Here is a 15,725-nt window from a genome sequence, read left to right on the forward strand (position 1 = left end):
TGTGTAGGCAACTTTTCCTCAATGTCAAAATAAAAGAAAGTAAGGTGTTGAATCTCAAGTTTGGAGGCACTAAAGATTTAGCAAAGGACACCCCAGCAGCTGTGCACCACATGCAGATGAAAAAAAATCAAAACTGCAAGTGTACTAAAACATGAAACTGCGCAACTGTAACAACAGACATAAATGGACCAGTATAGAAACTGGGTGAGGCAGGGTTATATTGAGCTTTCGTCCCAAAAGCACTGTCAAGATTCTGCAAATCATTCGAGTTACTGATAAGAGAAGGTAAGACTGTTAGGTGTTGTGTTAAAATAAATGCCCAAGTGTTCTCTATTAAAAACAGCATAAGGAGGTGTTCTTGTTTCCTCTTATGTTATGGAAAAGTGTATAGGCAGCAGGAATTTGAGTCAGGTCTCGGTTTTTCTTGATGATGTCACTCCTTTCTCAGCTACACTTGAGAACCATGAGGAACGATCGCTGAAGGTCCTCCATAGGATGAAAGAATTTACTTTAAAGCTGTCGCCAGACAAATGTCAGTTCCTTAAGGACATCTGTCCAATATCTCGGCTATGTTGTATCATCAGAAGGGGTCAAAACAGATCCAGCTGCCCTCACTACCTGGCCAAGACCAGCTAACATCAAGTAGCTTAAGTCTTTCCTTGGGTTCACTGGATATTACAGGAGGTTTATAAAAGACTATTCCAAGCTTGCAATACCCCTTAATCACTTAAGTGCTGGTTGCCTCCCACTGAAGAGAAAATCCAGTCTGTCTGGCAGAAACCACAAGGTTTCTACCAGTGCGGAACTCAAAAAGCCTTTTCACGAAAAATGGACCCCAACCGCTGAAGATACTTTTAAGACATTGATTCTCAAGCTCACAACAGCTCCTGTTCTTGGGTTTGCAGATCCAAAGAGACATTATATTGTGCACACCGATGCAAGCGCCCATGTTCTCGGTGCAGCCTTATATCAAGAACAGGAGAGCAAGTTAAGAGTCACTGCCTGTGCCAGTAGGGGTCTCTCCAAGTCCGAGCAAAGGTACCCTGCACACAAGCTTGACTTCCTGTCTGTGAAGTGGGCTGTCACCCAGAACGTTTTCCGCTATCTCTATGGAGCAAAATTTACAGTGATGACAGACAATAATCCACTCACTTACGTTTTAACATCTGCAAAGTTGGACGCAGTAGGGCATTGCTGGTTGGCCGTACTTTCCAGTTTTGATTTTGACATTGAGTATAGCGCTGGGAAGAACAACCAAGATGCAGATGGGCTGTTGAGACGTCCGTATCGGCATGCCTGTGATATATCTGATCAGAGTTCTAATGATGAGGAAAATGCCATTGAAGGCTTTACTGCACAGCTCTTGCGCCGCAACAAAGAGCCTGATTTTCCAACCGAGGCAGTAAAGGCAGTATGCAAGAGACATGAGTATTCCTCAACTCTTGAGGAGGAGGCAGCAGTACCATCGTCTGCACGAGTACAATGTTTGGCTATTGGAGCCTCTGCAATACCAGCAGATTTCTGTCAAACTGATGTAGCTGGGCCATGCCCCCTGATGCAGATGTCTCTTTCCGATTGGCTACGTGAACAGAAATTAGATCTGGAGAGCTGAGAGAGTCTTGCAGAAAGCTACCAGTTAGCCATTGAGCACAGTCAAAAGAGTGCTTTGCGAAACAAACAAAGGTTTGACAGTAAAGTGCGGGAATCCACCCTTGCCAAGGGAAATAGAGTTGTTTTGAGGACTTGTTCAGACTCACCCTGTTGAATCAGTCTCAAAAGATTCTCCTTCACCTTATGATGTTTCCACTGAGGTCATTGAAGAAGTGAGGAACAGGAAGTTACTTGTTGGACTATTTGACCATATCCTACATTTATAGTGCACAAAAGTTAAAAAATTGAACTCGTCTCCTTCTGCAGTACCAGGTAATACCAGGTATTACCGGTTTGCCTGACAGCAGGAGGCACTGTGGCTTAGCTGGTCAAAGCGCCTGTCTAGTAAACAGGAGACCCTGGGTTCAAATCCCAGCAGTGCCTTCCTGTTACCATTTGAAACCATCTTCTTCACAGTGTTGATTGCATTCTTAATGTTGGAGTTGGGAAATCTTTCCAAGTCTGTGTATGTCCTCAGTTATCCACCTCACAGTACTCTTGAGAGCTTTAAAAACTTCTTTTCACCTGATCCAAGAAGCTTCTTCAGTTCTAGAACAAATGCTGGAGGGTCCCAGGCATTAAACCGCTAGTGGAGCTTCTGAGGGTTGTTCACCCAATATTGATGTCTTGGGCGTGTCTAGATCTTCATTGTGTTCTCTTCTTGGAAACGAAGGAGAGAAAGCATAACTCCCAATGCTTCCCGCCATCAGCACTCGTTAATGAAATGCAATGGCATTGGTAGGGAGGTAAGGCACTGCTGGGATTTGAACCCAGGATCTCCTGTTTACGAGACAGGCGCTTTGGCCAGCTAAGCCACAGCGCCTTGAGCTGTGTGCCTCTAGCTACTGTCCAACAGCTGGTGGGGAAAAATGTGACGAACCGATTCAAACCTGTGTCTGCAGAGGTTACTTGGTTTTTCCCTTCCCTGAAGGAGGCACTGTAGCTTAGCCGGTCAAAGCACCTGCCTTGTAAACAGGAGATCCTGGGTTCAAATCCCAGCAGTGCCTGTTGAGCTATTTCAAAATAAGAAGTTCTGTGTAGGCAACTTTTCCTCAATGTCAAAATAAAAGAAAGTAAGGTGTTGAATCTCAAGTTTGGAGGCACTAAAGATTTAGCAAAGGACACCCCAGCAGCTGTGCACCACATGCAGATGAAAAAAAATCAAAACTGCAAGTGTACTAAAACATGAAACTGCGCAACTGTAACAACAGACATAAATGGACCAGTATAGAAACTGGGTGAGGCAGGGTTATATTGAGCTTTCGTCCCAAAAGCACTGTCAAGATTCTGCAAATCATTCGAGTTACTGATAAGAGAAGGTAAGACTGTTAGGTGTTGTGTTAAAATAAATGCCCAAGTGTTCTCTATTAAAAACAGCATAAGGAGGTGTTCTTGTTTCCTCTTATGTTATGGAAAAGTGTATAGGCAGCAGGAATTTGAGTCAGGTCTCGGTTTTTCTTGATGATGTCACTCCTTTCTCAGCTACACTTGAGAACCATGAGGAACGATCGCTGAAGGTCCTCCATAGGATGAAAGAATTTACTTTAAAGCTGTCGCCAGACAAATGTCAGTTCCTTAAGGACATCTGTCCAATATCTCGGCTATGTTGTATCATCAGAAGGGGTCAAAACAGATCCAGCTGCCCTCACTACCTGGCCAAGACCAGCTAACATCAAGTAGCTTAAGTCTTTCCTTGGGTTCACTGGATATTACAGGAGGTTTATAAAAGACTATTCCAAGCTTGCAATACCCCTTAATCACTTAAGTGCTGGTTGCCTCCCACTGAAGAGAAAATCCAGTCTGTCTGGCAGAAACCACAAGGTTTCTACCAGTGCGGAACTCAAAAAGCCTTTTCACGAAAAATGGACCCCAACCGCTGAAGATACTTTTAAGACATTGATTCTCAAGCTCACAACAGCTCCTGTTCTTGGGTTTGCAGATCCAAAGAGACATTATATTGTGCACACCGATGCAAGCGCCCATGTTCTCGGTGCAGCCTTATATCAAGAACAGGAGAGCAAGTTAAGAGTCACTGCCTGTGCCAGTAGGGGTCTCTCCAAGTCCGAGCAAAGGTACCCTGCACACAAGCTTGACTTCCTGTCTGTGAAGTGGGCTGTCACCCAGAACGTTTTCCGCTATCTCTATGGAGCAAAATTTACAGTGATGACAGACAATAATCCACTCACTTACGTTTTAACATCTGCAAAGTTGGACGCAGTAGGGCATTGCTGGTTGGCCGTACTTTCCAGTTTTGATTTTGACATTGAGTATAGCGCTGGGAAGAACAACCAAGATGCAGATGGGCTGTTGAGACGTCCGTATCGGCATGCCTGTGATATATCTGATCAGAGTTCTAATGATGAGGAAAATGCCATTGAAGGCTTTACTGCACAGCTCTTGCGCCGCAACAAAGAGCCTGATTTTCCAACCGAGGCAGTAAAGGCAGTATGCAAGAGACATGAGTATTCCTCAACTCTTGAGGAGGAGGCAGCAGTACCATCGTCTGCACGAGTACAATGTTTGGCTATTGGAGCCTCTGCAATACCAGCAGATTTCTGTCAAACTGATGTAGCTGGGCCATGCCCCCTGATGCAGATGTCTCTTTCCGATTGGCTACGTGAACAGAAATTAGATCTGGAGAGCTGAGAGAGTCTTGCAGAAAGCTACCAGTTAGCCATTGAGCACAGTCAAAAGAGTGCTTTGCGAAACAAACAAAGGTTTGACAGTAAAGTGCGGGAATCCACCCTTGCCAAGGGAAATAGAGTTGTTTTGAGGACTTGTTCAGACTCACCCTGTTGAATCAGTCTCAAAAGATTCTCCTTCACCTTATGATGTTTCCACTGAGGTCATTGAAGAAGTGAGGAACAGGAAGTTACTTGTTGGACTATTTGACCATATCCTACATTTATAGTGCACAAAAGTTAAAAAATTGAACTCGTCTCCTTCTGCAGTACCAGGTAATACCAGGTATTACCGGTTTGCCTGACAGCAGGAGGCACTGTGGCTTAGCTGGTCAAAGCGCCTGTCTAGTAAACAGGAGACCCTGGGTTCAAATCCCAGCAGTGCCTTCCTGTTACCATTTGAAACCATCTTCTTCACAGTGTTGATTGCATTCTTAATGTTGGAGTTGGGAAATCTTTCCAAGTCTGTGTATGTCCTCAGTTATCCACCTCACAGTACTCTTGAGAGCTTTAAAAACTTCTTTTCACCTGATCCAAGAAGCTTCTTCAGTTCTAGAACAAATGCTGGAGGGTCCCAGGCATTAAACCGCTAGTGGAGCTTCTGAGGGTTGTTCACCCAATATTGATGTCTTGGGCGTGTCTAGATCTTCATTGTGTTCTCTTCTTGGAAACGAAGGAGAGAAAGCATAACTCCCAATGCTTCCCGCCATCAGCACTCGTTAATGAAATGCAATGGCATTGGTAGGGAGGTAAGGCACTGCTGGGATTTGAACCCAGGATCTCCTGTTTACGAGACAGGCGCTTTGGCCAGCTAAGCCACAGCGCCTTGAGCTGTGTGCCTCTAGCTACTGTCCAACAGCTGGTGGGGAAAAATGTGACGAACCGATTCAAACCTGTGTCTGCAGAGGTTACTTGGTTTTTCCCTTCCCTGAAGGAGGCACTGTAGCTTAGCCGGTCAAAGCACCTGCCTTGTAAACAGGAGATCCTGGGTTCAAATCCCAGCAGTGCCTGTTGAGCTATTTCAAAATAAGAAGTTCTGTGTAGGCAACTTTTCCTCAATGTCAAAATAAAAGAAAGTAAGGTGTTGAATCTCAAGTTTGGAGGCACTAAAGATTTAGCAAAGGACACCCCAGCAGCTGTGCACCACATGCAGATGAAAAAAAATCAAAACTGCAAGTGTACTAAAACATGAAACTGCGCAACTGTAACAACAGACATAAATGGACCAGTATAGAAACTGGGTGAGGCAGGGTTATATTGAGCTTTCGTCCCAAAAGCACTGTCAAGATTCTGCAAATCATTCGAGTTACTGATAAGAGAAGGTAAGACTGTTAGGTGTTGTGTTAAAATAAATGCCCAAGTGTTCTCTATTAAAAACAGCATAAGGAGGTGTTCTTGTTTCCTCTTATGTTATGGAAAAGTGTATAGGCAGCAGGAATTTGAGTCAGGTCTCGGTTTTTCTTGATGATGTCACTCCTTTCTCAGCTACACTTGAGAACCATGAGGAACGATCGCTGAAGGTCCTCCATAGGATGAAAGAATTTACTTTAAAGCTGTCGCCAGACAAATGTCAGTTCCTTAAGGACATCTGTCCAATATCTCGGCTATGTTGTATCATCAGAAGGGGTCAAAACAGATCCAGCTGCCCTCACTACCTGGCCAAGACCAGCTAACATCAAGTAGCTTAAGTCTTTCCTTGGGTTCACTGGATATTACAGGAGGTTTATAAAAGACTATTCCAAGCTTGCAATACCCCTTAATCACTTAAGTGCTGGTTGCCTCCCACTGAAGAGAAAATCCAGTCTGTCTGGCAGAAACCACAAGGTTTCTACCAGTGCGGAACTCAAAAAGCCTTTTCACGAAAAATGGACCCCAACCGCTGAAGATACTTTTAAGACATTGATTCTCAAGCTCACAACAGCTCCTGTTCTTGGGTTTGCAGATCCAAAGAGACATTATATTGTGCACACCGATGCAAGCGCCCATGTTCTCGGTGCAGCCTTATATCAAGAACAGGAGAGCAAGTTAAGAGTCACTGCCTGTGCCAGTAGGGGTCTCTCCAAGTCCGAGCAAAGGTACCCTGCACACAAGCTTGACTTCCTGTCTGTGAAGTGGGCTGTCACCCAGAACGTTTTCCGCTATCTCTATGGAGCAAAATTTACAGTGATGACAGACAATAATCCACTCACTTACGTTTTAACATCTGCAAAGTTGGACGCAGTAGGGCATTGCTGGTTGGCCGTACTTTCCAGTTTTGATTTTGACATTGAGTATAGCGCTGGGAAGAACAACCAAGATGCAGATGGGCTGTTGAGACGTCCGTATCGGCATGCCTGTGATATATCTGATCAGAGTTCTAATGATGAGGAAAATGCCATTGAAGGCTTTACTGCACAGCTCTTGCGCCGCAACAAAGAGCCTGATTTTCCAACCGAGGCAGTAAAGGCAGTATGCAAGAGACATGAGTATTCCTCAACTCTTGAGGAGGAGGCAGCAGTACCATCGTCTGCACGAGTACAATGTTTGGCTATTGGAGCCTCTGCAATACCAGCAGATTTCTGTCAAACTGATGTAGCTGGGCCATGCCCCCTGATGCAGATGTCTCTTTCCGATTGGCTACGTGAACAGAAATTAGATCTGGAGAGCTGAGAGAGTCTTGCAGAAAGCTACCAGTTAGCCATTGAGCACAGTCAAAAGAGTGCTTTGCGAAACAAACAAAGGTTTGACAGTAAAGTGCGGGAATCCACCCTTGCCAAGGGAAATAGAGTTGTTTTGAGGACTTGTTCAGACTCACCCTGTTGAATCAGTCTCAAAAGATTCTCCTTCACCTTATGATGTTTCCACTGAGGTCATTGAAGAAGTGAGGAACAGGAAGTTACTTGTTGGACTATTTGACCATATCCTACATTTATAGTGCACAAAAGTTAAAAAATTGAACTCGTCTCCTTCTGCAGTACCAGGTAATACCAGGTATTACCGGTTTGCCTGACAGCAGGAGGCACTGTGGCTTAGCTGGTCAAAGCGCCTGTCTAGTAAACAGGAGACCCTGGGTTCAAATCCCAGCAGTGCCTTCCTGTTACCATTTGAAACCATCTTCTTCACAGTGTTGATTGCATTCTTAATGTTGGAGTTGGGAAATCTTTCCAAGTCTGTGTATGTCCTCAGTTATCCACCTCACAGTACTCTTGAGAGCTTTAAAAACTTCTTTTCACCTGATCCAAGAAGCTTCTTCAGTTCTAGAACAAATGCTGGAGGGTCCCAGGCATTAAACCGCTAGTGGAGCTTCTGAGGGTTGTTCACCCAATATTGATGTCTTGGGCGTGTCTAGATCTTCATTGTGTTCTCTTCTTGGAAACGAAGGAGAGAAAGCATAACTCCCAATGCTTCCCGCCATCAGCACTCGTTAATGAAATGCAATGGCATTGGTAGGGAGGTAAGGCACTGCTGGGATTTGAACCCAGGATCTCCTGTTTACGAGACAGGCGCTTTGGCCAGCTAAGCCACAGCGCCTTGAGCTGTGTGCCTCTAGCTACTGTCCAACAGCTGGTGGGGAAAAATGTGACGAACCGATTCAAACCTGTGTCTGCAGAGGTTACTTGGTTTTTCCCTTCCCTGAAGGAGGCACTGTAGCTTAGCCGGTCAAAGCACCTGTCTTGTAAACAGGAGATCCTGGGTTCAAATCCCAGCAGTGCCTGTTGAGCTATTTCAAAATAAGAAGTTCTGTGTAGGCAACTTTTCCTCAATGTCAAAATAAAAGAAAGTAAGGTGTTGAATCTCAAGTTTGGAGGCACTAAAGATTTAGCAAAGGACACCCCAGCAGCTGTGCACCACATGCAGATGAAAAAAAATCAAAACTGAAAGTGTACTAAAACATGAAACTGCGCAACTGTAACAACAGACATAAATGGACCAGTATAGAAACTGGGTGAGGCAGGGTTATATTGAGCTTTCGTCCCAAAAGCACTGTCAAGATTCTGCAAATCATTCGAGTTACTGATAAGAGAAGGTAAGACTGTTAGGTGTTGTGTTAAAATAAATGCCCAAGTGTTCTCTATTAAAAACAGCATAAGGAGGTGTTCTAGTGTTCTTGTTTCCTCTTATGTTATGGAAAAGTGTATAGGCAGCAGGAATTTGAGTCATGTCTCGGTTTTTCTTGATGATGTCACTCCTTTCTCAGCTACACTTGAGAACCATGAGGAACGATCGCTGAAGGTCCTCCATAGGATGAAAGAATTTACTTTAAAGCTGTCGCCAGACAAATGTCAGTTCCTTAAGGACATCTGTCCAATATCTCGGCTATGTTGTATCATCAGAAGGGGTCAAAACAGATCCAGCTGCCCTCACTACCTGGCCAAGACCAGCTAACATCAAGTAGCTTAAGTCTTTCCTTGGGTTCACTGGATATTACAGGAGGTTTATAAAAGACTATTCCAAGCTTGCAATACCCCTTAATCACTTAAGTGCTGGTTGCCTCCCACTGAAGAGAAAATCCAGTCTGTCTGGCAGAAACCACAAGGTTTCTACCAGTGCGGAACTCAAAAAGCCTTTTCACGAAAAATGGACCCCAACCGCTGAAGATACTTTTAAGACATTGATTCTCAAGCTCACAACAGCTCCTGTTCTTGGGTTTGCAGATCCAAAGAGACATTATATTGTGCACACCGATGCAAGCGCCCATGTTCTCGGTGCAGCCTTATATCAAGAACAGGAGAGCAAGTTAAGAGTCACTGCCTGTGCCAGTAGGGGTCTCTCCAAGTCCGAGCAAAGGTACCCTGCACACAAGCTTGACTTCCTGTCTGTGAAGTGGGCTGTCACCCAGAACGTTTTCCGCTATCTCTATGGAGCAAAATTTACAGTGATGACAGACAATAATCCACTCACTTACGTTTTAACATCTGCAAAGTTGGACGCAGTAGGGCATTGCTGGTTGGCCGTACTTTCCAGTTTTGATTTTGACATTGAGTATAGCGCTGGGAAGAACAACCAAGATGCAGATGGGCTGTTGAGACGTCCGTATCGGCATGCCTGTGATATATCTGATCAGAGTTCTAATGATGAGGAAAATGCCATTGAAGGCTTTACTGCACAGCTCTTGCGCCGCAACAAAGAGCCTGATTTTCCAACCGAGGCAGTAAAGGCAGTATGCAAGAGACATGAGTATTCCTCAACTCTTGAGGAGGAGGCAGCAGTACCATCGTCTGCACGAGTACAATGTTTGGCTATTGGAGCCTCTGCAATACCAGCAGATTTCTGTCAAACTGATGTAGCTGGGCCATGCCCCCTGATGCAGATGTCTCTTTCCGATTGGCTACGTGAACAGAAATTAGATCTGGAGAGCTGAGAGAGTCTTGCAGAAAGCTACCAGTTAGCCATTGAGCACAGTCAAAAGAGTGCTTTGCGAAACAAACAAAGGTTTGACAGTAAAGTGCGGGAATCCACCCTTGCCAAGGGAAATAGAGTTGTTTTGAGGACTTGTTCAGACTCACCCTGTTGAATCAGTCTCAAAAGATTCTCCTTCACCTTATGATGTTTCCACTGAGGTCATTGAAGAAGTGAGGAACAGGAAGTTACTTGTTGGACTATTTGACCATATCCTACATTTATAGTGCACAAAAGTTAAAAAATTGAACTCGTCTCCTTCTGCAGTACCAGGTAATACCAGGTATTACCGGTTTGCCTGACAGCAGGAGGCACTGTGGCTTAGCTGGTCAAAGCGCCTGTCTAGTAAACAGGAGACCCTGGGTTCAAATCCCAGCAGTGCCTTCCTGTTACCATTTGAAACCATCTTCTTCACAGTGTTGATTGCATTCTTAATGTTGGAGTTGGGAAATCTTTCCAAGTCTGTGTATGTCCTCAGTTATCCACCTCACAGTACTCTTGAGAGCTTTAAAAACTTCTTTTCACCTGATCCAAGAAGCTTCTTCAGTTCTAGAACAAATGCTGGAGGGTCCCAGGCATTAAACCGCTAGTGGAGCTTCTGAGGGTTGTTCACCCAATATTGATGTCTTGGGCGTGTCTAGATCTTCATTGTGTTCTCTTCTTGGAAACGAAGGAGAGAAAGCATAACTCCCAATGCTTCCCGCCATCAGCACTCGTTAATGAAATGCAATGGCATTGGTAGGGAGGTAAGGCACTGCTGGGATTTGAACCCAGGATCTCCTGTTTACGAGACAGGCGCTTTGGCCAGCTAAGCCACAGCGCCTTGAGCTGTGTGCCTCTAGCTACTGTCCAACAGCTGGTGGGGAAAAATGTGACGAACCGATTCAAACCTGTGTCTGCAGAGGTTACTTGGTTTTTCCCTTCCCTGAAGGAGGCACTGTAGCTTAGCCGGTCAAAGCACCTGCCTTGTAAACAGGAGATCCTGGGTTCAAATCCCAGCAGTGCCTGTTGAGCTATTTCAAAATAAGAAGTTCTGTGTAGGCAACTTTTCCTCAATGTCAAAATAAAAGAAAGTAAGGTGTTGAATCTCAAGTTTGGAGGCACTAAAGATTTAGCAAAGGACACCCCAGCAGCTGTGCACCACATGCAGATGAAAAAAAATCAAAACTGCAAGTGTACTAAAACATGAAACTGCGCAACTGTAACAACAGACATAAATGGACCAGTATAGAAACTGGGTGAGGCAGGGTTATATTGAGCTTTCGTCCCAAAAGCACTGTCAAGATTCTGCAAATCATTCGAGTTACTGATAAGAGAAGGTAAGACTGTTAGGTGTTGTGTTAAAATAAATGCCCAAGTGTTCTCTATTAAAAACAGCATAAGGAGGTGTTCTTGTTTCCTCTTATGTTATGGAAAAGTGTATAGGCAGCAGGAATTTGAGTCAGGTCTCGGTTTTTCTTGATGATGTCACTCCTTTCTCAGCTACACTTGAGAACCATGAGGAACGATCGCTGAAGGTCCTCCATAGGATGAAAGAATTTACTTTAAAGCTGTCGCCAGACAAATGTCAGTTCCTTAAGGACATCTGTCCAATATCTCGGCTATGTTGTATCATCAGAAGGGGTCAAAACAGATCCAGCTGCCCTCACTACCTGGCCAAGACCAGCTAACATCAAGTAGCTTAAGTCTTTCCTTGGGTTCACTGGATATTACAGGAGGTTTATAAAAGACTATTCCAAGCTTGCAATACCCCTTAATCACTTAAGTGCTGGTTGCCTCCCACTGAAGAGAAAATCCAGTCTGTCTGGCAGAAACCACAAGGTTTCTACCAGTGCGGAACTCAAAAAGCCTTTTCACGAAAAATGGACCCCAACCGCTGAAGATACTTTTAAGACATTGATTCTCAAGCTCACAACAGCTCCTGTTCTTGGGTTTGCAGATCCAAAGAGACATTATATTGTGCACACCGATGCAAGCGCCCATGTTCTCGGTGCAGCCTTATATCAAGAACAGGAGAGCAAGTTAAGAGTCACTGCCTGTGCCAGTAGGGGTCTCTCCAAGTCCGAGCAAAGGTACCCTGCACACAAGCTTGACTTCCTGTCTGTGAAGTGGGCTGTCACCCAGAACGTTTTCCGCTATCTCTATGGAGCAAAATTTACAGTGATGACAGACAATAATCCACTCACTTACGTTTTAACATCTGCAAAGTTGGACGCAGTAGGGCATTGCTGGTTGGCCGTACTTTCCAGTTTTGATTTTGACATTGAGTATAGCGCTGGGAAGAACAACCAAGATGCAGATGGGCTGTTGAGACGTCCGTATCGGCATGCCTGTGATATATCTGATCAGAGTTCTAATGATGAGGAAAATGCCATTGAAGGCTTTACTGCACAGCTCTTGCGCCGCAACAAAGAGCCTGATTTTCCAACCGAGGCAGTAAAGGCAGTATGCAAGAGACATGAGTATTCCTCAACTCTTGAGGAGGAGGCAGCAGTACCATCGTCTGCACGAGTACAATGTTTGGCTATTGGAGCCTCTGCAATACCAGCAGATTTCTGTCAAACTGATGTAGCTGGGCCATGCCCCCTGATGCAGATGTCTCTTTCCGATTGGCTACGTGAACAGAAATTAGATCTGGAGAGCTGAGAGAGTCTTGCAGAAAGCTACCAGTTAGCCATTGAGCACAGTCAAAAGAGTGCTTTGCGAAACAAACAAAGGTTTGACAGTAAAGTGCGGGAATCCACCCTTGCCAAGGGAAATAGAGTTGTTTTGAGGACTTGTTCAGACTCACCCTGTTGAATCAGTCTCAAAAGATTCTCCTTCACCTTATGATGTTTCCACTGAGGTCATTGAAGAAGTGAGGAACAGGAAGTTACTTGTTGGACTATTTGACCATATCCTACATTTATAGTGCACAAAAGTTAAAAAATTGAACTCGTCTCCTTCTGCAGTACCAGGTAATACCAGGTATTACCGGTTTGCCTGACAGCAGGAGGCACTGTGGCTTAGCTGGTCAAAGCGCCTGTCTAGTAAACAGGAGACCCTGGGTTCAAATCCCAGCAGTGCCTTCCTGTTACCATTTGAAACCATCTTCTTCACAGTGTTGATTGCATTCTTAATGTTGGAGTTGGGAAATCTTTCCAAGTCTGTGTATGTCCTCAGTTATCCACCTCACAGTACTCTTGAGAGCTTTAAAAACTTCTTTTCACCTGATCCAAGAAGCTTCTTCAGTTCTAGAACAAATGCTGGAGGGTCCCAGGCATTAAACCGCTAGTGGAGCTTCTGAGGGTTGTTCACCCAATATTGATGTCTTGGGCGTGTCTAGATCTTCATTGTGTTCTCTTCTTGGAAACGAAGGAGAGAAAGCATAACTCCCAATGCTTCCCGCCATCAGCACTCGTTAATGAAATGCAATGGCATTGGTAGGGAGGTAAGGCACTGCTGGGATTTGAACCCAGGATCTCCTGTTTACGAGACAGGCGCTTTGGCCAGCTAAGCCACAGCGCCTTGAGCTGTGTGCCTCTAGCTACTGTCCAACAGCTGGTGGGGAAAAATGTGACGAACCGATTCAAACCTGTGTCTGCAGAGGTTACTTGGTTTTTCCCTTCCCTGAAGGAGGCACTGTAGCTTAGCCGGTCAAAGCACCTGCCTTGTAAACAGGAGATCCTGGGTTCAAATCCCAGCAGTGCCTGTTGAGCTATTTCAAAATAAGAAGTTCTGTGTAGGCAACTTTTCCTCAATGTCAAAATAAAAGAAAGTAAGGTGTTGAATCTCAAGTTTGGAGGCACTAAAGATTTAGCAAAGGACACCCCAGCAGCTGTGCACCACATGCAGATGAAAAAAAATCAAAACTGCAAGTGTACTAAAACATGAAACTGCGCAACTGTAACAACAGACATAAATGGACCAGTATAGAAACTGGGTGAGGCAGGGTTATATTGAGCTTTCGTCCCAAAAGCACTGTCAAGATTCTGCAAATCATTCGAGTTACTGATAAGAGAAGGTAAGACTGTTAGGTGTTGTGTTAAAATAAATGCCCAAGTGTTCTCTATTAAAAACAGCATAAGGAGGTGTTCTTGTTTCCTCTTATGTTATGGAAAAGTGTATAGGCAGCAGGAATTTGAGTCAGGTCTCGGTTTTTCTTGATGATGTCACTCCTTTCTCAGCTACACTTGAGAACCATGAGGAACGATCGCTGAAGGTCCTCCATAGGATGAAAGAATTTACTTTAAAGCTGTCGCCAGACAAATGTCAGTTCCTTAAGGACATCTGTCCAATATCTCGGCTATGTTGTATCATCAGAAGGGGTCAAAACAGATCCAGCTGCCCTCACTACCTGGCCAAGACCAGCTAACATCAAGTAGCTTAAGTCTTTCCTTGGGTTCACTGGATATTACAGGAGGTTTATAAAAGACTATTCCAAGCTTGCAATACCCCTTAATCACTTAAGTGCTGGTTGCCTCCCACTGAAGAGAAAATCCAGTCTGTCTGGCAGAAACCACAAGGTTTCTACCAGTGCGGAACTCAAAAAGCCTTTTCACGAAAAATGGACCCCAACCGCTGAAGATACTTTTAAGACATTGATTCTCAAGCTCACAACAGCTCCTGTTCTTGGGTTTGCAGATCCAAAGAGACATTATATTGTGCACACCGATGCAAGCGCCCATGTTCTCGGTGCAGCCTTATATCAAGAACAGGAGAGCAAGTTAAGAGTCACTGCCTGTGCCAGTAGGGGTCTCTCCAAGTCCGAGCAAAGGTACCCTGCACACAAGCTTGACTTCCTGTCTGTGAAGTGGGCTGTCACCCAGAACGTTTTCCGCTATCTCTATGGAGCAAAATTTACAGTGATGACAGACAATAATCCACTCACTTACGTTTTAACATCTGCAAAGTTGGACGCAGTAGGGCATTGCTGGTTGGCCGTACTTTCCAGTTTTGATTTTGACATTGAGTATAGCGCTGGGAAGAACAACCAAGATGCAGATGGGCTGTTGAGACGTCCGTATCGGCATGCCTGTGATATATCTGATCAGAGTTCTAATGATGAGGAAAATGCCATTGAAGGCTTTACTGCACAGCTCTTGCGCCGCAACAAAGAGCCTGATTTTCCAACCGAGGCAGTAAAGGCAGTATGCAAGAGACATGAGTATTCCTCAACTCTTGAGGAGGAGGCAGCAGTACCATCGTCTGCACGAGTACAATGTTTGGCTATTGGAGCCTCTGCAATACCAGCAGATTTCTGTCAAACTGATGTAGCTGGGCCATGCCCCCTGATGCAGATGTCTCTTTCCGATTGGCTACGTGAACAGAAATTAGATCTGGAGAGCTGAGAGAGTCTTGCAGAAAGCTACCAGTTAGCCATTGAGCACAGTCAAAAGAGTGCTTTGCGAAACAAACAAAGGTTTGACAGTAAAGTGCGGGAATCCACCCTTGCCAAGGGAAATAGAGTTGTTTTGAGGACTTGTTCAGACTCACCCTGTTGAATCAGTCTCAAAAGATTCTCCTTCACCTTATGATGTTTCCACTGAGGTCATTGAAGAAGTGAGGAACAGGAAGTTACTTGTTGGACTATTTGACCATATCCTACATTTATAGTGCACAAAAGTTAAAAAATTGAACTCGTCTCCTTCTGCAGTACCAGGTAATACCAGGTATTACCGGTTTGCCTGACAGCAGGAGGCACTGTGGCTTAGCTGGTCAAAGCGCCTGTCTAGTAAACAGGAGACCCTGGGTTCAAATCCCAGCAGTGCCTTCCTGTTACCATTTGAAACCATCTTCTTCACAGTGTTGATTGCATTCTTAATGTTGGAGTTGGGAAATCTTTCCAAGTCTGTGTATGTCCTCAGTTATCCACCTCACAGTACTCTTGAGAGCTTTAAAAACTTCTTTTCACCTGATCCAAGAAGCTTCTTCAGTTCTAGAACAAATGCTGGAGGGTCCCAGGCATTAAACCGCTAGTGGAGCTTCTGAGGGTTGTTCACCCAATATTGATGTCTTGGGCGTGTCTAGATCTTC

At 44.7% G+C, this 15,725-nt stretch overlaps 16 non-coding genes across 16 annotated transcripts; 11 read left to right on the forward strand and 5 right to left on the reverse strand.

Annotated features, from left to right (window-relative positions):
- The first annotated feature begins 1,960 nt into the window (after nt 1-1,960).
- trnat-agu (transfer RNA threonine (anticodon AGU)) lies at nt 1,961-2,034 on the forward strand. The gene has a single exon. It is a non-coding gene; the product is annotated as a tRNA-Thr (tRNA).
- Nucleotides 2,035-2,399: 365 nt separating this feature from the next.
- On the reverse strand, nt 2,400-2,473 carry trnat-cgu (transfer RNA threonine (anticodon CGU)). The gene has a single exon. It is a non-coding gene; the product is annotated as a tRNA-Thr (tRNA).
- Nucleotides 2,474-2,583: 110 nt separating this feature from the next.
- trnat-ugu (transfer RNA threonine (anticodon UGU)) lies at nt 2,584-2,657 on the forward strand. The gene has a single exon. It is a non-coding gene; the product is annotated as a tRNA-Thr (tRNA).
- Nucleotides 2,658-4,644: 1,987 nt separating this feature from the next.
- On the forward strand, nt 4,645-4,718 carry trnat-agu (transfer RNA threonine (anticodon AGU)). The gene has a single exon. It is a non-coding gene; the product is annotated as a tRNA-Thr (tRNA).
- A 365-nt stretch (nt 4,719-5,083) lies between these two features.
- trnat-cgu (transfer RNA threonine (anticodon CGU)) lies at nt 5,084-5,157 on the reverse strand. The gene has a single exon. It is a non-coding gene; the product is annotated as a tRNA-Thr (tRNA).
- Nucleotides 5,158-5,267: 110 nt separating this feature from the next.
- Nucleotides 5,268-5,341, forward strand: trnat-ugu (transfer RNA threonine (anticodon UGU)). The gene has a single exon. It is a non-coding gene; the product is annotated as a tRNA-Thr (tRNA).
- A 1,987-nt stretch (nt 5,342-7,328) lies between these two features.
- trnat-agu (transfer RNA threonine (anticodon AGU)) lies at nt 7,329-7,402 on the forward strand. Its single transcript has one exon. It is a non-coding gene; the product is annotated as a tRNA-Thr (tRNA).
- A 365-nt stretch (nt 7,403-7,767) lies between these two features.
- trnat-cgu (transfer RNA threonine (anticodon CGU)) lies at nt 7,768-7,841 on the reverse strand. The gene has a single exon. It is a non-coding gene; the product is annotated as a tRNA-Thr (tRNA).
- A 110-nt stretch (nt 7,842-7,951) lies between these two features.
- On the forward strand, nt 7,952-8,025 carry trnat-ugu (transfer RNA threonine (anticodon UGU)). Its single transcript has one exon. It is a non-coding gene; the product is annotated as a tRNA-Thr (tRNA).
- A 1,995-nt stretch (nt 8,026-10,020) lies between these two features.
- On the forward strand, nt 10,021-10,094 carry trnat-agu (transfer RNA threonine (anticodon AGU)). The gene has a single exon. It is a non-coding gene; the product is annotated as a tRNA-Thr (tRNA).
- Nucleotides 10,095-10,459: 365 nt separating this feature from the next.
- Nucleotides 10,460-10,533, reverse strand: trnat-cgu (transfer RNA threonine (anticodon CGU)). The gene has a single exon. It is a non-coding gene; the product is annotated as a tRNA-Thr (tRNA).
- A 110-nt stretch (nt 10,534-10,643) lies between these two features.
- trnat-ugu (transfer RNA threonine (anticodon UGU)) lies at nt 10,644-10,717 on the forward strand. Its single transcript has one exon. It is a non-coding gene; the product is annotated as a tRNA-Thr (tRNA).
- A 1,987-nt stretch (nt 10,718-12,704) lies between these two features.
- Nucleotides 12,705-12,778, forward strand: trnat-agu (transfer RNA threonine (anticodon AGU)). Its single transcript has one exon. It is a non-coding gene; the product is annotated as a tRNA-Thr (tRNA).
- A 365-nt stretch (nt 12,779-13,143) lies between these two features.
- On the reverse strand, nt 13,144-13,217 carry trnat-cgu (transfer RNA threonine (anticodon CGU)). Its single transcript has one exon. It is a non-coding gene; the product is annotated as a tRNA-Thr (tRNA).
- A 110-nt stretch (nt 13,218-13,327) lies between these two features.
- On the forward strand, nt 13,328-13,401 carry trnat-ugu (transfer RNA threonine (anticodon UGU)). Its single transcript has one exon. It is a non-coding gene; the product is annotated as a tRNA-Thr (tRNA).
- Nucleotides 13,402-15,388: 1,987 nt separating this feature from the next.
- Nucleotides 15,389-15,462, forward strand: trnat-agu (transfer RNA threonine (anticodon AGU)). The gene has a single exon. It is a non-coding gene; the product is annotated as a tRNA-Thr (tRNA).
- Nucleotides 15,463-15,725: the final 263 nt, after the last annotated feature.

This window comes from Perissodus microlepis, chromosome 3, assembly GCF_051167445.1.
Source record: "Perissodus microlepis isolate ML-2025 ecotype Zambia chromosome 3, ASM5116744v1, whole genome shotgun sequence".
In the NCBI taxonomy this organism is placed as follows: domain Eukaryota; kingdom Metazoa; phylum Chordata; class Actinopteri; order Cichliformes; family Cichlidae; genus Perissodus; species Perissodus microlepis.